Below are 22897 nucleotides of genomic sequence, written 5' to 3' on the forward strand. Positions count from 1 at the left end.
AATTTTACACTGATGTTTGGTATATTTTTTGTTAATAATATTAAATAAATTATTATATGGCCTTGACTATCTCTGCTTAGCTTCCAAGTTAAATCAGGGTTCTAAATGACCAAGACCATATGGAAGCTGTTTTCAGTCTTTTGTTCTATGTATGTCTTATATCACCAAAAAGGATGGTTCTATGTATGGTTTATGTTATAGGAATAAGTGCATATTTATGATAGAATATTTAGATCAAAGGAGCTATTTAGACCATATGGATGTATGGTTTTAAAACGGTAAATTAATTCAGCTTCCTTTTTTAGAAAAACATTTTCCATGTCTCCACCTCTGATATTTGGATGTATTTTCATAATGCCCCAGAATTTGAAATGTTTTAAATCCCCTACGTGTACATCAGAAAAAACATAATTTATGTAAGAACTTACCTGATAAATTAATTTCTTTCATATTGGCAAGAGTCCATGAGCTAGTGACGTATGGGATATACATTCCTACCAGGAGGGGCAAAGTTTCCCAAACCTCAAAATGCCTATAAATACACCCCTCACCACACCCACAATTCAGTTTAACGAATAGCCAAGAAGTGGGGTGATAAGAAAGGAGTGAAAGCATCAAACAAGGAATTGGAATAATTGTGCTTTATACAAAAAAATCATAACTACCACAAAAAGGGTGGGCCTCATGGACTCTTGCCAATATGAAAGAAATTAATTCATCAGGTAAGTTCTTACATAAATTATGTTTTCTTTCATGTAATTGGCAAGAGTCCATGAGCTAGTGACGTATGGGATAGCAGATACCCAAGATGTGGAACTTCCACGCAAGAGTCACTAGAGAGGGAGGGATAAAATAAAGACAGCCAATTCCGTTGAAAAAATAATCCACATCCCAAATCAAAAAGTTTTAATCTTATAATGAAAAAAACGGAAATTATAAGCAGAAGAATCAAACTGAAACAGCTGCCTGAAGTACTTTTCTACCAAAAACTGCTTCAGAAGAAGAAAAAACATCAAAATGGTAGAATGTAGTAAAAGTATGCAAAGAAGACCAAGTTGCTGCTTTGCAAATATGATCAACAGAAGCTTCATTCTTAAAAGCCCAGGAGGTAGAAACTGACCTAGTAGAATGAGCCGTAATCCTTTGAGGCGGGGATTTACCCGACTCCACATAAGCATGATGAATCAAAGACTTTAACCAAGATGCCAAAGAAATGGCAGAAGCCTTCTGACCTTTCCTAGAACCAGAAAAGATAACAAATAGACTAGAAGTCTTCCTGAAATCTTTAGTAGCTTCAACATAATATTTCAAAGCTCTAACTAAATCCAAAGAATGTAAAGATCTCTCCAGAGAATTCTTAGGATTAGGACACAAAGAAGGGACAACAATTTCTCTACTAATGTTAGAATTCACAACTTTAGGTAAAAAATGAAGTCCGCAAAACCGCCTTATCCTGATGAAAAATCAGAAAAGGAGATTCACAAGAAAGAGCAGATAACTCAGAAACTCTTCTAGCAGAAGAGATGGCCAAAAGGAATAAAACTTTCCAAGAAAGTAATTTAATATCCAGAGAATGCATACATTCAAACGGAGGAGCCTGTAAAGCCCTCAGAACCAAATTAAGACTCCAAGGAGGAGAAATTGACTTAATGACAGGCTTAATACGAACCAAAGCCTGTACAAAACAATGAATATCAGGATGATTAGCAATCTTTCTGTGAAAAAGTACAGAAAAAGCAGAGATTTGTCCTTTCAAGGAACTTGCAGACAAACCTTTTTCCAAACCATCCTGAAGAAACTGTAAAATTCTAGGAATTCTAAAAGAATGCCAAGAGAATTTATGAGAAGAACACCAAGAAATGTAAGTGTTCCAAACTCGGTAATAGATCTTTCTAGACACAGATTTATGAGCCTGTAACATAGTATTAATCACTGAATCAGAGAAACCTCTATGACTAAGTATTAAGCGTTCAATCTCCATACCTTCAAATTTAATGATTTGAGATCCTGATGGAAAAATGGGCCTTGAGATAGAAGGTCTGGCCTTAACGGAAGTGTCCAAGATTGGCAACTGGCCATCCGAACGAGATCCGCATACCAAAACCTGTGTGGCCATGCTGGAGCCACCAGCAGTACAAACAAATGCTCCATTAGGATTTTGGAAATCACTTTTGGAAGAAGAACTAGAGGCGGAAAGATATAGGCAGGTTGATAATTCCAAGGAAGTGACAACGCGTCCACCGCTTCCGCCTGAGGATCCCTGGATCTGGACAGATACCTGGGAAGTTTCTTGTTTAGATGAGAGGCCATCAGATCTATTTCTGGAAATCCCCAGATTTGAACAATCTGAAGAAATACCTCTGGGTGAAGAGACCATTCGCCCGGATGTAACGTCTGGCGACTGAGATAATCCGCTTCCCAATTGTCTATACCTGGGATATGAACTGCAGAAATTAGACAGGAGCTGTATTCCGCCCATACAAGTATCCGAGATACTTCTTTCATAGCCTGAGGTCTGTGAGTCCCCCCTTGATGATTGACATATGCCACGGTTGTGAAATTGTCTGTCTGAAAACAAATAAACGATTCTCTCTTCAGAAGAGGCCAGAACTGAAGAGCTCTGAAAATCGCACAGAGTTCCAAAATGTTGATTGGTAATCTTGCGTCCTGAGATTCCCAAACCCCCTGCGCTGTCAGAGATCCCCATACAGCTCCCCAACCTGAAAGGTTGGACGAACAAAAGAGGCCCCTTGAATTAAACGATGGTGATCCAACCACCAAGTCAGAGAAGATTGAACATTGGGATTTAAGGATATTAATTGTGATATCTTTGTATAATCCCTGCACCATTGGTTCAGCATACAAAGCTGGAGAGGTCTCATGTGAAAACGAGCAAAAGGGATCGCGTCCGATGCAGCAGTCATGAGACCTAGAATTTCCATGCACAAAGCTACCGAAGGGAATGATTGAATCAAGGAACTCTTTGGTAAATTGATCCTCCAACCATGTCTTTGAAGAAACAACACAAGTTGATTCATATGAGATTCTGCAGAATGTAAAGACTGAGCAAGTACCAAGATATCGTCCAAAAAAGGAAATACCGCAATACCCTGTTCTCTGATTACAGAGAGAAGGGCACCGAGAACCTTTGAAAAGATCCTTGGAGCTGTTGCTAGGCCAAACGGAAGAGCAACAAACTGGTAATGCTTGTCTAGAAAGAGAATCTCAGAAACTGATAGTGATCTGGATGGATAGGAATATGAAGATATGCATCCTGTAAGTCTATTGTAGACACATAATGCCCTTGCTGAACAAAAGGCAGAATAGTCCTTATAGTCACCATTTTGAATGTTGATATCCTTACATAACGATTCAACATTTTTAGATCCAGAACTGGTCTGAAGGAATTCTCCTTCTTTGGTACAATGAACAGATTTGAATAAAACCCCAGACCCCGTTCCAGGACTGGAACTGGCACAACTACCCCAGCCGACTCTAGGTCTGAAACATATTTCAGAAACGCCTGAGCCTTTACTGGGTTTACTGGAATGCGAGAGAGAAAAATTCTTCTCACAGGCGGTCTTACCTTGAAACCTATTCTGTACCCTTGTGAAACAATGTTCTGAATCCAAAGACTTTGAATCGAATTGATCCAAACATTGTTGAAAAATCGTAACCTGCCCCCTACCAGCTGTGCTGGAATGAGGGCTGCACCTTCATGCGGATTTGGGAGCTGGTTTTGACTTTCTAAAAGGCTTGGATTTATTCCAGACTGGAGAAGGTTTCCAAACGGAAACTGTTCCTTTAGGGGAAGGGTCAGACTTTTGTTCCTTATTCTGACGAAAGGAACGAAAACGATTAGCAGCCCTATATTTACCTTTAGATTTTTTGTCCTGAGGCAAAAAGGCTCCCTTCCCCCCAGTAACAGTTGAAATGATTGAATCCAACTGAGAACCAAATAATTTATTACCTTGGAATGAAAGAGAAAGCAACGTTGACTTAGAAGTCATATCTTCATTCCAAGACTTAAGCCATAAAGCTCTTCTAGCTAAAATAGCTAAAGACATATACCTGACATCAATTCTAATGATATCGAAAATGGCATCACAAACAAAGTTATTAGCATGTTGAAGAAGTTTAACAATGCTATAAGCATTATGGTCTGACACTTGTTGCGCTAAAGCCTCCAACCAGAAGGTGGAAGCTGCAGCAACATCAGCCAAAGAAATAGCAGGTCTAAGAAGATTACCTGAACATAAATAAGCCTTCCTTAGAAAGGATTCAAGCTTCCTATCTAAAGGATCCTTAAAAGAAGTACTATCTGCTGTAGGAATAGTAGTACGTTTAGCAAGAGTAGAGATAGCCCCATCAACTTTGGGGATTTTGTCCCAAAACTCTAATCTATCAGATGGCAAAGGGTACAATTTTTTAAACCTTGGAGAAGGAGTAAATGAAGTACCCAGACTATTCCATTCCCTAGAAATTACTTCTGAAATAGCATCAGGAACTGGAAAAACTTCTGGAATAACTACATAAGGTTTAAAAACTGAATTTAAACGCTTATTAGTTTTAATATCAAGAGGACTAGACTCCTCCATATCTAATGCAATCAACACTTCTTTAAGTAAAGAACGAATAAACTCCATCTTAAACAAATATGAAGATTTATCAGTGTCAATATCTGAGGCAGAATCTTCTGAACCAGATAGATCCTATTCCTCATCAGCAATAGATAAGTCAGAATGATGGCGGTCATTTAAAAATTCATCTGAAATATGAGAAGTTTTAAAAGACCTCTTACGTTTACTAGAAGGAGGAATAACAGACAAAGTCTTCCGAATAGAATTAGAAACAAATTCTTTAACATTAACAGGAACATCCTGAACATTAGATGTTGAAGGAACAACAACATGTAATGGATTATTACTAATGGAAATATTATCTGCGTTTGATAGTTTATCATGACAACTAACACAAACTACAGCCGGAGGAACAGTTACCAAAAGTTTACAACAAATGCACTTAGCTTTGGTAGAACCGACATCAGGAGCGTCTTTCCAGAAGTGGATTCTGATCCAGGGTCAGGTAGTGACATCTTGCAATATGTAATAGAAAAAACAACATATAAAGCAAAATTATCAAATTCCTTAAATGGCAGTTTCAGGAATGGGAAAAAATGCAAAACAAAACAAGCCTCTAGAATGACGCCCATATTTTTTGGCACCAAAAACGTCCACAACACACATACGTAAAAAATGACGCAACCATGTGAAAACCTCCGGCGTCAAAAAGTCCCGCGCCAAGAATGACGCAATAAATTTAAGCATTTTCTGCACCCGCGAGCCTAACAGCCCGCAATTTAGAAAAAAAGTCAATTGAAAATTTTAAGGTAAGAAAAAATATAATTCATATGCATTTCCCCCAAAAAATGAAACTGTCAGTCTGAAAGAAGGAATACTGATTATCCTGAATGATGGCAAATATAAGTTTAACACATATATTTAGAACTTTACATATAAAGTGCCCAACCATAGCTTAGAGTGTCATGAATAGAAATAAGACTTACTTACCCTAAGACACTCATCTACATATAGTAGATAGCCAAACCAGTACTGAAACGAGAATTAGTAGAGGTAATGGTATATAAGAGTATATCATCGATCTGAAAAGGGAGGTATGAGAAGAAATCTCTACAACCGATAACAGAGAACCCATGAAATAGATCCCCTAGAGGAAGACCATGGTATTCAAATAGGCAATACTCTCTTCACATCCCTCTGTCATTCACTGCACTCTGAGAGGAAAACCGGGCTTCAGCCTGCTGCGAAGAGCATATCAACGTAGAAATCTAGCACAAACTTACTTCACCACCTCCATGGGAGGCAAAGTTTGTAAAACTGAATTGTGGGTGTGTTGAGGGGTGTATTTATAGGCATATATCCCATACGTCACTAGCTCATGGACTCTTGCCAATTAAATGAAAGAAATGTTGGTATAGTATAGTCTTATTTGTCTTGTGTTCTATATTCCAAATGTGTTCTCTAATCCTATCTTGTAGGATACGACTAGTTTGTCCTATGTAAAAGAAATTACAAGAACATGTAATATTATATATGACATTAGAGTCACTGCACTTAATAATCTCTTTAATTGTAAATATATTATATTCCTCTGTAAATGGTATTTTCTTGATTTTGCTACTTGATTTGCAAGATTTGCAAGTATAACAGGGAAAGAAACCAATAATTTTCTCATTGTCTAGACTTATATCAGTCATGGTCTTATTTGAACTTTTGAATTCACTAGGAGAAAGATAACTTTTGAGATTTTTTGCTTTTCTAAAAATACAATCCTGATATTTTTTTAACTTTTTTTCCCCAAAATAGGATCCTGTTTGATATAGTGCCAGTGTTTATTTCTCTTTATTTCTCTATGTTGGGAACTATATTCTGTGATGAATGGAACTGTGATATCATCATCAGATTCAAACTGGGTGTTAAGAGTTCTCTTTAATTTAGTTGTTCTATTGGATATATTCTTATTAAGTAGACTTTCTCTATCAACTGCTCTTATTTTATCCTTTGTATCTAGAACTTTTAGATTGTATCCCTTTTCTTTAAATCTGTCTACCAGTATATCAGATTGAATGTCATAAGAATCAATATCAGTACAATTTTTTCTCACTCTTAGAAATTGACTTTTGGGAATGTTGGACTTCCATCTATTCAAATGGCAACTTTTATAGTGAATGTAGTTATTTGAATCAAACGGTTTGAAATAGGTTCTAGTTTTTAGTTGATTGTTCATAATTTTTATTTCAATATCTAAAAAATGTATTAATTTACTATTTATTTCATGTGTAAATATTATTCCTAAATTATTTGCATTTAGATCCTCCATGAACATAGAGAGAATCTCTGGATCACCCTTCCAGATCAGGAAGACGTCATCTATGAAACATTTATAGAGCACAAGGTTCGCTCCCCATTGCCCACTATGGAAAAAAATCTCTTCAAAAACCTCATAAAAAGATTGGCATAGCTGAGAGCGAACCTTGTGCCCATCGCTGCCCCCCTGATCTGGAGAAAATATTCTTTATTGAATAAGAAACTGTTATTCTTTAGTATAAATTCAATACTTTCTAGTAATAACTCTTTTTGTGTATCCATAAGCATGGCATATTTTTTTAGGAAGTGTGTGATGGCTTGAAACCCTAAAGTGTGATCTATATTAGTATATAACGCATTCACGTCACACGTTGCCATAATATAGTTTTCTTTCCATTCAATTTCATTAATGAGATTAAGAAAATGTGTTGAATCCTTCAAATATGCTGGTAACTCACATACATAGGATTGTAAATAATAGTCCACATATTGGGATACATTTGAGGTGAGTGATTCTATCCCTGATATTATCGGGCGGCCTGGGGGGCAACTTAAATGTTTATGGATTTTGGGTAAGAAATAAAAAGTGGGGATATGTGGGTGTTTTATTTTAAGAAAATTAAATTCAGATTCTGTAAGTATGCCTATTGTTTTTGCATCATCTATTATTTTATCAAATTTCTGTGTTTGAATTTTAATTGGATTATTCTTAAGCTTAATATATGTGGTTTTATCAATCAATCTATATGATTCTTCTAGGTAGTATTGAGTGTCCATAATAACAACCCCCCCCCCCACACACACACACACACACTTTATCCGCTGGTTTTATCATAATGTCTTTATTATCTTGTAGGGATTTTAATGTTTTACGTTCTTTTGGTTTAAGATTGTCATTCCCTTTTTGTGGATCCTCAAGTTTTTTTTAAATCCTCTTTTATCTTTGTCTCAAAGGTTTTTATAAATTCTCCTTTTTCATTGGTTGGATAAAAGGATGATTTTATTTTTAGGTTTGAATGTAAATAATTGCTCGGTTTTTGTTCTGATCTTATAAATGGGGTTTTTAAAAAATAAAGTTTTAATGTGAGTTTCCGTATATATAGTTTGATATTTATTAATGTTTCAAATTTATTTAGTTTGCAAGTGGGTGCACAGGTTAAACCTTTTTTCAAAACATTATTTTCTTCCTCCTAGAGGCTATATTTACTGATATTGAATATTCCTGAAGGTTCATCTATTTTATCTTTTTTATCCTGAGTATCAGATTTCTCTTCTGGTTGTTTTTTACCTTATTAATTTTTGAGGGTTTTCTCCTTCTTCTACCTCTCTTTCTGTTTTGCCTCTTGGTGTACCCCATATTGTGCTTTGGAGTTTTGTTCGATCTCTTATATATTCTAGTCTTTGTGGGGATTGTTCTAAAAAATGAGAGGATGTGTTTTGGGATTTATTCTCCTGCCCCGCACATCTTCTTTGTATACATCCTTTTTGGATCATTTCTTAGGAATCAATGATCCCCTATAGGGACAGATAGCAATATACCTTCCAGCTAGCACTTACACCACTCTTTCCTTTTTTTCTTGCGTTCACTTGATTCCTTGGGTAGCTGCTCCAAATAACATGATAACTAACACTATACACACTCTATTCTATTTTATTGTATTACACTATATTTTATCTTTAAAATACAACGATTAATTAGTTTCCTATAATGGAACTTTTTTCTGTTAGGGAAAATATCCTAACAGAAATAAATACAGGAGAATCAAATTTAGATAACACTTCTATCTTTGCACCAGTGGATTTACACACAACTTGTAAAAATTTAGAAGATACACTTCTAAAAGAACTTAAATATTCAGTAGAACTATGCTATACACAGAAATATATTGATTCCAACATGGTCCCCAGATGCCTGAGACTTAAAAAAGACTGTACATTTTAATTAAAAGATGAGTTCTCTACAGAATGGTATAATACATTAGAAACAGCTTCAATTAATCTTTTAAAAATCCTTGTTAAAGCGAGACAATTAAATCTATCACAAATTAAAAAAGAAATAGATACATTTAAAGAGATACTTAGACCTTACACAAATGATATGGAATATAAAAATAAACTAATAATCATGATAAAAAATCTCATTGAATTTAAACAAATGATAATGGAAGGGAAAAACAAGAAATTTAAAAGAGATCTTGAAGACTATAAACAATCCCAAAATAGTAAAAATACTATAAACACACAAACCATTGTAAATAATGAATCAACTGATAATCCTGAAATAAACAGTAATGATCTTCTTGTCAAAGAAATTAATAGAAATAAATAGTTTTTTAGCAATCAAAAGATGAATAAAATAGAAAAACAAACATCTACATATACTAGACCTGATAATAATTATGAAAAAAGATATAATGGATATCAAAATAATTACATGAGAAATCACTACAGTGGTAATAATTGATATCAAAATTACAAATATGAGAACAATAAGAATAAAAATATTCCTCGCTCTGATAACCATTATAGAGAGCATATTGATCACTCTCAGAGATATACACAAAATCAGGAAAACAGATCCTATAACACATATAGAAATTGGAATAAATATGATAATCAACAACATTATGAAAAGAGATATAGATATAATCAAAGTCTCAACCAAAACACCTATAAGATAGATAAACCATACCACAATAATGATAACTATAAGGATAGATCTAATAATAACAATTGGAGGATACCTCTCTCAAATAGATTTGAAACATTCACTGAAAACACATACCAGGAGAATAAATCCCAAAACACATCCTCTCATTTTTTAGAACAATCCCCACAAAGACTAGAATATATAAGAGATCGAACAAAACCCCAAAGCACAATATGGGGTACACCAAGAGGCGAAAGAGAGGTAGAAGAGGGAGAAAAACCTCAAAAAAGATTAAGGTAAAAAAACAACCAGAAGAGAAATCTGATACTCAGGATAAAAAAGATAAAATAGATGAACCTTCAGGAATATTCAATATCAGTAAATATAGCCTCAAGGAGGAAGAAAAGAATGTTTTGAAAAAAGGTTTAACCTTTGCACCCACTTGCAAACTTAATAAATTTGAAACATTAATAAATATCAATCAATATATACGGAAACTCACATTAAAACGTTATTTTTTAAAAAAACCTTTTATAAGATCAAAACAAAAACCGAACAATTATTTACATTCAAACCTAAAAATAAAATCATCCATTTATCCAACCAATGAAAAAGGAGAATTTATAAAAACCTTTGAGACAAAGATAAAAGAGGATTTAGAACGTAAAACATTAAAATCCCTACAAGATAATAAAGACATTATGATAAAACCAGCGGATAAAGGGTTGTTATTATGGACACTCAATACTACCTAGAAGAATCATATAGATTATTGAATGATAAAACCACATATATTAAATTTAAGAATAATCCAATTAAAATTCAAACACAGAAATTTGATAAAATAATAGATGATGCAAAAACAATAGGCATACTTACAAAATCTGAATTTAATTTTCTTAAAATAAAACACCCACGTATCCCCACTTTTTATTTCTTGCCCAAAATCCTTAAACATTTAAGTTGCCCCCCAGGCCGCCCCATAATATCGGGGATAGAATCAATCACCTCAAATTTATCCCAATATGTTTACTATTATTTACAATCCTATGTATGTGAGTTACCAGCATATTTGAAGGATTCAACACATTTTCTTAATCTCATTAATGAAATTGAATGGAAAGAAAACTATATTATGGCAACGTGTGACGTGAATGCGTTATATACTAATATAGATCACACTTTAGGGCTTCAAGCCATCACACACTTCCTAAAAAAGATGCCATGCTTATGGATACACAAAAAGAGTTCTTACTAGAAAGTATCGAATTTATACTAAAGAATAACAGTTTCTTATTCAATAAAGAATATTTTCTCCAGATCAGGGGGACAGCGATGGGCACAAGGTTCGCTCCCAGCTATGCCAATCTATTTATGGTTTTTTTTTAAGAGATTTTTTCTTTCATGTAATTGGCAAGAGTCCATGAGCTAGTGACATATGGGATATACAATCCTACCAGGAGGGGCAAAGTTTCCCAAACCTCAAAATGCCTATAAATACACCCCTCACCACACCCACAATTACTGGGGTAACCCAAATCTTACTGGATTTCAATAGATTTAAGATAATTTACAAACAAGTATGATTAAGTTATTTATCCCACAAATGATTCTATTTAACTTCAATTAAAAACACCAGAAATTGTATATATTATTAATGCAAACAGCCAATTTATGTGACTAGCTACGACTACACAGGACTTTGGATATAAGCATAAAATATAAAGTGCCCTTTTAAAATGATCAACTTCAATTAACTGTAGCAACAATGAATGTATTTGCTTTAAAATATTAAATTATAGCCACTTCCATATGTTACCACATAACCAAATGATTATTCAGTTTCCAGAATTTCTTGTGGGTCATCTAGAAGGATTTATCCACTGTATTGCAAAGGTACAGGCCTCAAAACTGTTCTATTCCTTTATTCAATAAAGTGTTCCAAAATGGCAGAGAATCTACTTGGAAAAAAGCCTGTGTATTTCTTTCATGTAATTGGCAAGAGTCCATGTGCAAAGTTTCCCAAACCTCAAAATGTCTATAAATACACTCCTCACCACACCCACAATTCAGTTTTACAAACTTTGCCTCCTATGGAGGTGGTGAAGTGAAGTAAGTTTGTGCTAAGATTTCTATGTTGATATGCGCTTCTCAGCATTGTTGAAGCCCGATTCCTCTCAGAGTACAGCGAATGTCAGAGGGACGTGAAGGGAGTATCACTTATTTGAATACGATGATTTCCCTAACGGGGGTCTATTTCAAGGGTTCTCTGTTATCGGTCGTAGAGATTCATCCTTTTCAGATCGATGATATACTCTCAATTTACCATTACCTCTACTAATAACTGTTTTAGTACTGGTTTGGCTATCTGCTATATGTGGATGGGTGTCTTTTGGTAAGTATGTTTTCATTACTTAAGACACTCTCAGCTATGGTTTGGCACTTTATGCATTTATATAAAGTTCTAAATATATGTATTGTACTTATATTTGCCATGAGTCAGGTTCATGTATTTCCTTCTGCAGACTGTCAGTTTCATATTTGGGAAGGTAAACATATTTAAGAAATGTATTTCTTACCTAGGGTTTAGTCTTTTTTCAATTGACTGGGTATTAGGCCTGCAGATGCGTCAAATGCTAAACTGTATTGCATCATTCTTGGCGCAAAAAAAAATTTTGGTGCGAAAAAGTACGTTTATGACACAACTTCGTCATTTCCGGCGTCATACGTGACGCTGAGACCTTTCACACGGCAGCGTCATTAGTGACACAAGTGTGTCATTTCCGGTCATTTTTGGCGACAAAAAAGAGTTTACATTACGTTGTGCGTCATACTTGGCGCCAAACTTTTTTCATTATTTCAATACCCCTTGTTTGTTTGCCTCTTGCTTTTTGCTTTCAGATGCCTATACTAATGCATTTTTTCCCATTCCTGAAACTGTCATATAAGGAAATAGATCATTTTGCTTTATATGTTGTTTTTTCCCTTACATTGTGCAAGATGTCCCATTCTGATCCTGTCCCAGACGTTTCTCCTGGAACATTGCTGCCTGACATCGGTTCTACCAAAGCTAAGTGCATTTGTTGTAAAATTGTAGAAATTATTCCACCGAATGTCATTTGTAATAGTTGTCATGAAACTTTTACATGCAGATAGTGTTTCCATCAGTAATAGTACATTGCCAGTTGCAGTTCCTTCAACTTCTAATGTGCATGATATACCTGTAAATTTTAAAGAATTTGTTTCTGATTCTATTATGAAGGCTTTGTCTGCATTTCCACCTTCTAATAAATTTAAAAGGTCTTTTAAAACTTATCATTTAGCTGATGAAATTTCAAATGACCAACAACATAATTCATCCTCTTCTGATGAGGATCTATCTGAAACAGAAGATCCTTCCTCAGACATTGACACTGACAAATCTACTTATTTATTTAAAACAGAATTTATGCTTACCTGATAATTTACTTTCTCCAACGGTGTGTCCGGTCCACGGCGTCATCCATAACTTGTGGGATATTCTCCTCCCCCACAGGGAAAGGCAAGGAGAGCACACAGCAAGAGCTGTCCATATAGTCCCTCCTAGGCTCCGCCCACCCCAGTCATTCGACCGATGGACAGGAGAAAAACCGGAGAAACTATAGGGTGCCGTGGTGACTGTAGTTAAAGAAATAAATTCATCAAACCTGATTAAAAAACCAGGGCGGGCCGTGGACCGGACACACCGTTGGAGAAAGTAATTTATCAGGTAAGCATAAATTCTGTTTTCTCCAACATTGGTGTGTCCGGTCCACGGCATCATCCATAACTTGTGGGAACGAATACCAAAGCTTTAGGACACGGATGAAGGGAGGGAGCAAATCAGGTTACCTAAACAGAAGGCACCACGGCTTGCAAAACCTTTCTCCCAAAAATAGCCTCCGAAGAAGCAAAAGTATCAAATTTGTAGAATTTGGCAAAAGTGTGCAGGGAAGACCAAGTCGCTGCCTTACATATCTGATCAACAGAAGCCTCGTTCTTGAAGGCCCATGTGGAAGCCACAGCCCTAGTAGAGTGAGCTGTGATTCTTTCAGGAGGCTGCCGTCCGGCAGTCTCGTAAGCCAATCGGATGATGCTTTTCAGCCAAAAGGAAAGAGAGGTAGCAGTAGCTTTTTGACCTCTCCTTTTACCAGAATAAATGACAAACAGAGATGTTTGTCTGAAATCCTTTGTTGCTTCTAGATAGAACTTTAAAGCACGGACTACATCTAAATTGTGTAACAAACATTCCTTCTTTGAAACTGGATTCGGACACAAAGAAGGCACAACTATTTCCTGGTTAATATTCTTGTTGGAAACAACTTTTGGAAGAAAACCAGGTTTAGTACGTAAAACAACCTTATCTGAATGGAACACCAGATAGGGCGGAGTACACTGAAGAGCAGATAACTCAGAAACTCTTCTAGCAGAAGAAATAGCAACTAAAAACAAAACTTTCCAAGATAACAACTTAATATCTATGGAATGTAAAGGTTCAAACGGAACCCCTAGGAGAACTGAAAGAACTAAATTTAGACTCCAGGGAGGAGTCAAAGGTCTGTAAACAGGCTTAATCCTGACCAAAGCCTGAATAAAAGCTTGAACATCTGGCACAGCTGCCAGTCGTTTGTGTAACAAGACAGATAAAGCAGAAATCTGTCCCTTTAGAGAACTCGCCGATAATCCCTTATCCAAACCCTCTTGTAGGAAGGAAAGGATCCTAGGAATTTTGAACTTACTCCATGAGAATCCCTTGGATTCACACCAACAGATATATCTTTTCCATATTTTATGGTAAATTTTTCTAGTTACAGGTTTTCTGGCTTGTACCAGAGTATCTATCACAGAATCCGAAAATCCACGCTTAGATAAAATCAAGCGTTCAATTTCCAAGCCGTCAGCTGGAGAGAGACTAGATTTGGATGTTCGAATGGACCCTGTACTAGAAGATCTCAAAGGTAGCTTCCATGGTGGAACCGATGACATATCCACCAGGTCTGCATACCAAGTCCTGCGTGGCCACGCAGGAGCTATCAAAATCACAGAGGCCCTCTCCTGTTTGATCCTGGCTACCAGCCTGGGAATGAGAGGAAACGGTGGAAACACATAAGCTAGGTTGAAGGTCCAAGGCGCTACTAATGCATCCACTAGAGTCGCCTTGGGATCCCTGGATCTGGACCCGTAGCAAGGAACCTTGAAGTTCTGACGAGACGCCATCAGATCCATGTCTGGAATGCCTCATAATTGCGTCAACTGGGCAAATATCTCCGGGTGGAGTTCCCACTCCCCCGGATGGAATGTCTGACGACTCAGATAATCCGCCTCCCAGTTTTCCACTCCTGGGATGTGGATCGCAGATAGGTGGCAGGAGTGATCCTCCGCCCAAGTTATGATTTTGGTCACTTCTCTCATCGCCAGGGAACTCCTTGTTCCCCCCTGATGGTTGATGTAAGCAACAGTCGTCATGTTGTCTGATTGGAATCTTATGAATCTGGCCCTTGCTAGTTGAGGCCAAGCCCTGAGAGTATTGAATATCCCTCTCAGTTCCAGAATGTTTATCGGGAGAAGAGACTCTTCCCGAGACCATAGACCCTGAACTTTCAGGGAGTCCCAGACCGCGCCCCAGCCCACTAGACTGGCGTCGGTCGTGACGATGACCCACTCTGGTCTGCGGAAGCTCATTCCCTGGGACAGGTGATCCTGGGTTAGCCACCAACGGAGTGAGTCTCTGGTCTACTGATCTACTTGAATCACTGGAGACAAGTCTGTATAGTCCCCATTCCACTGTTTGAGCATGCACAGTTGTAATGGTCTTAGATGAATTCGCGCAAAAGGAACTATGTCCATTGCTGCAACCATCAACCCTACTACTTCCATGCACTGAGCTATTGAAGGTCGTGGAACAGAGTGAAGAACTTGACAAGCGTTTAGAAGCTTTGACTTTCTGACATCTGTCAGGAAAATCTTCATTTCTAACGAATCTATTATTGTCCCCAAGAAGGGGACTCTTGTCGACGGAGACAGGGAACTTTTTTCTATGTTCACCTTCCAGCCGTGAGATCTGAGAAAGGCCAGCACGATGTCTGTGTGAGCCATTGCCTTTGAAAGAGACGACGCTTGTATCAGAATGTCGTCCAAGTAAGGTGCCACTGCAATGCCCCTTGGTCTTAGAACCGCTAGAAGGGCCCCGATTACCTCTGTGAAAATCCTTGGAGCAGTGGCTAGTCCGAATGGGAGAGCCACAAACTGGTAATGTTTGTCCAGAAAGGCGAACCTTAGGAACTGATGATGATCCTTGTGGATAGGAATATGTTGATACGCATCCTTTAAATCCACGGTAGTCATAAATTGACCCTCCTGGATTGAGGGTAAAATCGTTCAGATAGTTTCCATTTTGAACGATGGTACTTTGAGAAATGTGTTTAGAATCTTTAAATCCAGAATTGGTCTGAAGGTCCCCTCTTTTTTGGGAACTACAAACAGATTTGAGTAAAAACCCAGTCCTAGTTCCACCGTTGGAACTGGGTGTATCACTCCCATTTTTAACAGGTCTTCTACACAATGTAAGAATGCCTGTCTCTTTATTTGGTTTGAAGATAAGTGAGACATGTGGAACCTTCCCCTTGGGGGTTGTTCCTTGAATTCCAGAAGATAACCCTGAGAAACTATTTCTAGCGCCCAGGTATCCTGAACATCTCTTGCCCAAGCCTGAGCGAAGAGAGAGAGTCTGCCCCCTACTAGATCCGGTCCTGGATCGGGGGCTGCTCCTTCATGCTGTTTTGGTAGCAGCAGCAGGCTTCTTGGCCTGTTTACCCTTGTTCCAGCCTTGCATCAGTTTCCAAGCTGGTTTGGTCTGCAAAGCATTATCCTCTGGTCTAGAGGTTGCAGAGTTGGAGGCCGGTCCATTCCTGAAATTGCGAAAGGAACGAAAAACAAAATTTATGCTTACCTGATAAATTCCTTTCTCCTGTAGTGTGGTCAGTCCACGGGTCATCATTACTTCTGGGATATTAACTCCTCCCCAACAGGAAGTGCAAGAGGATTCACCCAGCAGAGCTGCTATATAGCTCCTCCCCTCTACGTCACACCCAGTCATTCGACCGAGAACCAACGAGAAAGGAGAAGCCAAAGGGTGCAGTGGTGACTGGAGTATAATTTAAAAATTTAGACCTGCCATAAAAACAGGGCGGGCCGTGGACTGACCACACTACAGGAGAAAGGAATTTATCAGGTAAGCATAAATTTTGTTTTCTCCTGTTAAGTGTGGTCAGTCCACGGGTCATCATTACTTCTGGGATACCAATACCAAAGCTAAAGTACACGGATGACGGGAGGGACAGGCAGGCTCTTTATACGGAAGGAACCACTGCTTGAAGAACCTTTCTCCCAAAAACAGCCTCCGAAGAAGCAAAAGTGTCAAATTTGTAAAATTTAGAAAAAGTATGAAGAGAAGACCAAGTTGCAGCCTTGCAAATCTGTTCAACAGAGGCCTCATTCTTAAAGGCCCAAGTGGAAGCCACAGCTCTAGTAGAATGAGCTGTAATTCTTTCAGGAGGCTGCTGTCCAGCAGTCTCATAGGCTAAACGTATTATGCTACGAAGCCAAAAAGAGAGAGAGGTAGCCGAAGCTTTTTGACCTCTCCTCTGACCAGAATAAACGACAAACAGGGAAGACGTTTGTCGAAAATCCTTAGTTGCCTGTAGATAAAATTTCAGGGCACGGACTACATCTAGATTGTGTAGAAGACGTTCCTTCTTCGAAGAAGGATTAGGACACAAAGATGGAACAACAATCTCTTGATTGATATTCCTGTTAGTGACCACCTTAGGTAAGAACCCAGGTTTAGTACGCAGAACTACCTTGTCTGAATGAAAAATCAGATAAGGAGAATCACAATGTAAGGCAGATAACTCAGAGACTCTTCGAGCCGAGGAAATAGCCATTAAAAACAGAACTTTCCAAGATAACAGCTTGACATCAATGGAATGAAGGGGTTCAAACGGAACACCCTGTAAAACATTAAGAACTAAGTTCAAACTCCATGGTGGAGCAACAGTTTTAAACACAGGCTTGATCCTAGCTAAAGCCTGACAAAAAGCTTGAACGTCCGGAACCTCTGACAGACGTTTGTGCAAAAGAATGGACAGAGCTGAAATCTGTCCCTTTAAGGAACTAGCGGATAAACCCTTTTCTAAACCTTCTTGTAGAAAAGACAATATCCTAGGAATCCTAACCTTACTCCATGAGTAACTCTTGGATTCGCACCAATATAAGTTTTTACGCCATATTTTATGGTAAATCTTTCTGGTAACAGGCTTCCTAGCCTGTATTAAGGTATCAATTACTGACTCAGAAAAACCACGTTTTGATAAAATCAAGCGTTCAATTTCCAAGCAGTCAGCTTCAGAGAAATTAGATTTTGATGTTTGAAGGGACCCTGAATCAGAAGGTCCTGTCTCAGAGGCAGAGACCAAGGTGGACAGGATGACATGTCCACTAGATCTGCATACCAAGTCCTGCGTGGCCACGCAGGCGCTATTAGAATCACCGATGCTCTCTCCTGTTTGATTCTGGCAATCAATCGAGGAAGCATCGGGAAGGGTGGAAACACATAAGCCACCCAGAAGGTCCAAGGTGCTGTCAAAGCATCTATCAGAACCGCTCCCGGATCCCTGGATCTGGACCCGTAACAAGGAAGCTTGGCGTTCTGTCGAGACGCCATGAGATCTATCTCTGGTTTGCCCCAACATCGAAGAATTTGGGCAAAGACTTCCGGATGAAGTTCCCACTCCCCCGGATGAAAAGTCTGACGACTTAGGAAATCCGCCTCCCAGTTCTCCACTCCCGGGATGTGGATTGCTGACAGGTGGCAAGAGTGAGACTCTGCCCAGCGAATTATCTTTGATACTTCCATCATTGCTAGGGAGCTTCTTGTCCCTCCCTGATGGTTGATGTAAGCTACAGTCGTGATGTTGTCCGACTGAAACCTGATGAACCCCCGAGTTGTTAACTGGGGCCAAGCCAGAAGGGCATTGAGAACTGCTCTCAATTCCAGAATGTTTATTGGCAGGAGACTCTCCTCCTGATTCCATTGTCCCTGAGCCTTCAGAGAATTCCAGACAGCGCCCCAACCTAGTAGGCTGGCGTCTGTTGTTACAATTGTCCAATCTGGCCTGCTGAATGGCATCCCCCTGGACAGATGTGGCCGAGAAAGCCACCATAGAAGAGAATTTCTGGTCTCTTGATCCAGATTCAGAGTAGGGGACAAGTCTGAGTAATCCCCATTCCACTGACTTAGCATGCACAATTGCAGCGGTCTGAGATGTAGGCGTGCAAAGGGTACTATGTCCATTGCCGCTACCATCAAGCCGATTACCTCCATGCATTGAGCCACTGACGGGTGTTGAATGGAATGAAGGACACGGCATGCATTTTGAAGCTTTGTTAACCTGTCTTCTGTCAGGTAGATCTTCATTTCTACAGAATCTATAAGAGTCCCCAAGAAGGGAACTCTTGTGAGTGGAAAGAGAGAACTCTTCTTTTTGTTCACCTTCCATCCATGCGACCTTAGAAATGCCAGTACTAACTCTGTATGAGACTTGGCAGTTTGAAAGCTTGAAGCTTGTATCAGAATGTCGTCTAGGTACGGAGCTACCGAAATTCCTCGCGGTCTTAGTACCGCCAGAAGAGCACCCAGAACCTTTGTGAAGATTCTTGGAGCCGTAGCTAATCCGAATGGAAGAGCTACAAACTGGTAATGCCTGTCTAGGAAGGCAAACCTTAGATACCGGTAATGATCCTTGTGAATCGGTATGTGAAGGTAAGCATCCTTTAAATCCACTGTGGTCATGTACTGACCCTTTTGGATCATGGGTAGAATTGTCCGAATAGTTTCCATTTTGAACGATGGAACTCTTAGGAATTTGTTTAGGATCTTTAAATCCAAGATTGGCCTGAAAGTTCCCTCTTTTTTGGGAACCACAAACAGATTTGAGTAAAACCCTTGTCCGTGTTCCGACTGCGGAACCGGATGGATCACTCCCAATAGTAAAAGATCTTGTACACAGCGTAGAAACGCCTCTTTCTTTATTTGGTTTGTTGACAACCTTGACAGATGAAATCTCCCTTTTGGGGGAGAGGATTTGAAGTCCAGAAGATATCCCTGAGATATGATCTCTAACGCCCAGGGATCCTGGACATCTCTTGCCCAAGCCTGGGCAAAGAGAGAAAGTCTGCCCCCCACTAGATCCGTTCCCGGATCGGGGGCCCTCAATTCATGCTGTCTTAGGGGCAGCAGCAGGTTTCCTGGCCTGCTTGCCCTTGTTCCAGGACTGGTTAGGTCTCCAGCCTTGTCTGTAGCGAGCAACAGCTCCTTCCTGTTTTGGTGCAGAGGAAGTTGATGCTGCTCCTGCTTTGAAATTACGAAAGGAACGAAAATTAGACTGTCTAGCCTTAGGTTTGGCTCTGTCTTGAGGCAGGGCATGGCCTTTACCTCCTGTAATGTCAGCGATAATTTCTTTCAACCCGGGCCCGAATAAGGTCTGCCCTTTGAAAGGTATGTTAAGTAATTTAGATTTAGAAGTAACGTCAGCTGACCAGGATTTTAGCCACAGTGCTCTGCGTGTCTGAATGGCGAATCCGGAATTCTTAGCCGTAAGTTTAGTTAAATGAACCACGGCATCCGAAATAAATGAATTAGCTAGCTTAAGTGTCTTAAGCTTGTTTGAAATCTCATCTATAGTTATTGAGTCAAGTCTCTTCCAGGGACTCGGACCAAAAAGCGGCCGCGGCCGTGACAGACGCAATACATGCAAGGGGTTGCAATATAAAACCTTGTTGAACAAACATTTTCTTAAGGTAACCCTCTAATTTTTTATCCATTGGATCTGAAAAGGCACAGCTATCCTCCACCGGGATAGTGGTACGCTCCCTCCACCTTAGGGACCGTCTGCCATAAGTCCCGTGTGGTGGCGTCTATTGGAAACATTTTTCTAAACACAGGAGGGGGGGAAAAGGGTACACCGGGCCTATCCCACTCCTTAGTAATTATCTCCGTAAGCCTCTTAGGTATAGGAAATACGTCAGTACTCGCCGGTACCGCATAGTATCTATCCAGCCTACACAATTTCTCTGGGATTGCAACGGTGTTACAATCATTCAGAGCTGCTAATACCTCCCCTAACAGTACACGGAGGTTGTCGATTTTAAACTTAAAATTAGAAATGTCTGAATCCATTCTATTGGGATCAGAACCGTCACCTGCAGATTGAAGCTCTCCGTCCTCATGTTCAGCATACTGTGACGCAGTATCAGACATGGCCCTATTATCAACAGCGCACTCTGTTCTCACCCCAGAGTGATCACGCTTACCTCTTAGTTCTGGTAATTTAGCCAAAACTTCAGTCATAACATTAGCCATATCCTGTAATGTGATTTGTAATGGCCGCCCTGATGTACTCAGCGCTACAATATCACGCACCTCCCGAGCGGGAGATGCAGGTACTGACACGTGAGGCGAGTTAGTCGGCATAACTCTCCCCTCGTTGTTTGGTGAAATATGTTCAATTTGTACAGATTGACTTTTATTTAAAGTAGCATCAATGCAATTAGTACATAAATTTCTATTGGGCTCCACTTTGGCTTTAGCACATATAGCACAGAGATATTCCTCTGAATCAGACATGTTTAACACACTAGCAAATAAACTAGCAACTTGGAAATACTTTTCAAAGCAATTTACAAATAATATGAAAACGTACTGTGCCTTTAAGAAGCACAGAACAAAGTTATGACAGTTGAGAAATAATAAACTTGAGAAACTATAACATCAAATTCTTTCCGGTAAAAACACAATTTTAGCAAAGGATTGCCCCCATTAGCAATGGATAACTAACCCTGAATAGCAGAAAAAAAGTACAGAAATAAACGTTTTTTATCACAGTCAGTTACAATCTCACAGCTCTGCTGTGAGTGATTACCTCCCTCAAAATAAGTTTTGAAGACCCCTGAGCTCTGTAGAGACGAACCGGATCATGCAGGGAAGACAAGAGACTTCTGACTGAATTTTTTGATGCGTACCAAAAGCGCCAAAATAGGCCCCTCCCCCTCACACACAACAGTGAGGGAGATCAGTAAACTGTCTTAAATTAAATAAAACGACTGCCAAGTGGAAAAAAACAGTGCCCAAAACATTTTTTCACCCAGTACCTCAGAAAATTAAACGATTTAACATGCTAGCAAAAACGTTTAACATCAAATAAATAAAATGTCATTAGAAAGCCTGTTGCTAGTCACTGCAAATTAGGCTAAAGTCTTATGCATACAGTATTATCCCAGTGAAGTGCCATTCACCAGAATACTGAAGTGTAAATATACATACATGACAGCCTGATACCAGTTGCTACTACTGCATTTAAGGCTGAGCTTACATTATATCGGTATGGCAGAATTTTCTCAGTCAATTCCATTGTCAGAAAATAATATGCTGCTACATACCTCTTTGCAGATTAACCTGCCCGCTGTCCCCTGATCTGAAGTTTACCTCACTCCTCAGATGGCCGAGAACAGCAATATGATCTTAACTACGCCGGCTAAAATCATATAAAAAACTCAGGTAGATTCTTCTTCAAATTCTACCAGAGAAGGAACAACACACTCCGGTGCTGTTATAAAATAACAAACTTTTGATTGAAGGTATAAAACTAAGTATAATCACCACAGTCCTCTCACACATCCTATCTATTAGTTGGGTGCAAGAGAATGACTGGGTGTGACGTAGAGGGGAGGAGCTATATAGCAGCTCTGCTGGGTGAATCCTCTTGCACTTCCTGTTGGGGAGGAGTTAATATCCCAGAAGTAATGATGACCCGTGGACTGACCACACTTAACAGGAGAAATTAGACTTATTCTTGGCCTTGAAAGGCCTATCTTGTGGGAGGGCATGGCCCTTACCCCCTGTGATGTCTGAGATAATCTCTTTCAACTCTGGCCCAAAAAGGGTTTTACCCTTGAAAGGGATATTAAGCAATTTTGTCTTGGAAGATTCATCCGCTGACCAAGACTTTAGCCAGAGCGCTCTGCGCGCCACAATTGCAAACCCAGAATTTTTCGCCGCTAACCTCGCTAACTGCAAAGCGCCGTCTAAAATAAAGGAATTAGCTAACTTAAGTGCGTGAATTCTGTCCATGACTTCCTCATACGAAGTCTCCCTACTGAGCGACTTTTCCAGTTCCTCGAACCAGAACCACGCCGCTGTAGTGACAGGAATAATGCACGAAATAGGTTGAAGGAGGTAACCTTGCTGTACAAAAATCTTTTTTAAGCAAACCCTCCAATTTTTTAT

This window comes from Bombina bombina, chromosome 1 (genome assembly GCF_027579735.1).
Source record: "Bombina bombina isolate aBomBom1 chromosome 1, aBomBom1.pri, whole genome shotgun sequence".
Classification (NCBI taxonomy): domain Eukaryota; kingdom Metazoa; phylum Chordata; class Amphibia; order Anura; family Bombinatoridae; genus Bombina; species Bombina bombina.